The following is a 2,041-nucleotide window of genomic DNA, read 5'->3' on the forward strand; positions in this document are numbered from 1 at the left end:
GGGGGGGGGGGGGAAGGGGAAACCGGCTGTCAGCGGTGAATTCAACTGAAAAAAGAAAAAGGGAAGCTGAAAAGAGGGATGCCTGGCAGGGGCAGCAGGCTGCGGGAGGCAGGTACAAGGCTTCCCATAAAGCCATCGGCGGGTAACAATGTATCAAGCGGGGATACAGCCCGAGATCGTCACTTTGCGGGCCCGGTTCTCCCATCGTTAAGGAGACAAGCCCACAGCAGGAGCGCGGGGTGGAGAGGAGGTGACCCGGGGTGTGGCGGAGAGCGGAAGGATAAAGCTATGGCTGTTTGCGGTGTACCCATGGTAAGAGACGTGGGACGCGCTTGTGTAATTCCCGGCCGAGGAGTAGAAATGGGTTTATTCTCAGTGAAGGTTGGCTGACAATGAAACTTTTCTTCCCTGGGAGAAAGGGTAATGCATCAGCAACAGGGCACCGGGCGCTGCATGTCTTGTGGGTGGGGAGAGAGGGTGGTGAAGGCATCACGGGTGGACCGGGCAGCGGGGCGGGAGACAAGCGGAGAAGCCAGAACGGGGACGTGGCTACAGAAGCACGCGTCGCAGGCCACGAGCGCGGATCCGCACGGGAGACTGTATGTTGGCGCGCGGCAATGCACCGTGCAAAGCAGCTGACTGCGGGCTTCCACCACGCCACTCGCATGAGAGTGAATTGACCTGGCGTGTAACGAGTCTTTGGTATAAAAAGGGTCATCGCACAAGAGCAAATTGGCACATACAGAACCCGCATCACGCGAGGGAAGCCCGTGCTGCGCTCCCTCCTGCAGCTGGGAGCAAAGGCCCCGCAGGTAGAGCACGCGCCGTTCCCCGCACTTCCCCAGCACAACCCCCCCAGAGAAACGATAGCATGACTACAGCATTAAACAAACAGACAAAAAGCATACTCTGAATCAGGCGAGAGAGACTTCTGGTCCTGTCCTGGGAGGCTATGGTACACAGGTTTGGAGAGTGGTCAGGAAGGAAAAGGAAGGTGCCACATACTCAGCTCAGAGCAGAAAATACAGATGGGGCTCTTCTTTTGAGCCTGTCATCTCACTTCAAGAGCAGCAGTACATTATCAAGGAGACACAGTACGATTTTCAGAGATTTGAGGTACTGAGGTTAATGGAAATCGTTCTGGAGCAAACAAAAGGAGGGAGCCTGGCGGGGAGCTGCAGAAGTCAGAGAGACTTGTGCGGACAGGAGGGATACAGGCATAAGAGAAAGAAAGTCTTCCCATATTTCACATTTTTTAAGAATTGTTTTTGTATTCCAAGTCAAATCAAGTCCGAATCCAAGAGTCAGTCCAGAACCATATGTGGCCCTACAACCGGGCCACCTGGGGCTTTAGATGTTCCCAAATCCTTTGGCGGGCATCCTACGTGCAGGCCCAAGCCCAGAGGCTCAGGGTTTGGATGCCCCTGGGGTTTGCTTGCCCTCAGCCGTACGGCTGCAGGAGCAAGTTAGGCCTTCCCTTCTTTCACCTGTATGGACTTTGGCTCCTCTGCCAGGGGTTTCCCTGCTGCTTTTCTGGTCTGGGCTCTCCATCATTGACCTCTCCTCCCCTGCCAAGCTATGGGGAAACATTTCCCCTGTCCTTGCTCTTTGCCTTGGCGAATGTCATGCATGTCTTGTTGTGAGGAATTCAAATCAATCAGCTCCAGTTTGTCTCCAGAAAGTGGAGACCCCAGGCAGGATTCAGCCCTAGAGCTTGGCCAGGACACCGCAGGACGGGGAACGGCGCAGGGAAGGTTGTCAATGAAGCACTCTGCCTGAGACTGCTTCAGGCAGACTGCGGGGGAGAGGAGATCAAAGGTGTTGGATTTTTCTTTTGAAAGCCCCCAAGTCCATGACACAAACACTGGAAGGGAAAATTCTTCTGGTTTTCCAAAAGTGTCTCTGGGAAAAACAAAGAGCCCTGGGCGGCTGGCAGGAGCAGAGTGGGGGGGCCCTGCCCCCCCCCCCCCCCCCCCAACCCTGCGGCACCCACCTGCAGGAGCTCCCTGCCCCGCCTGCCCCACCACTGATACTGCTGTGG

This window comes from Alligator sinensis, unplaced genomic scaffold (assembly GCF_000455745.1).
Source record: "Alligator sinensis unplaced genomic scaffold, ASM45574v1 scaffold1329_1, whole genome shotgun sequence".
In the NCBI taxonomy this organism is placed as follows: Eukaryota; Metazoa; Chordata; order Crocodylia; family Alligatoridae; genus Alligator; species Alligator sinensis.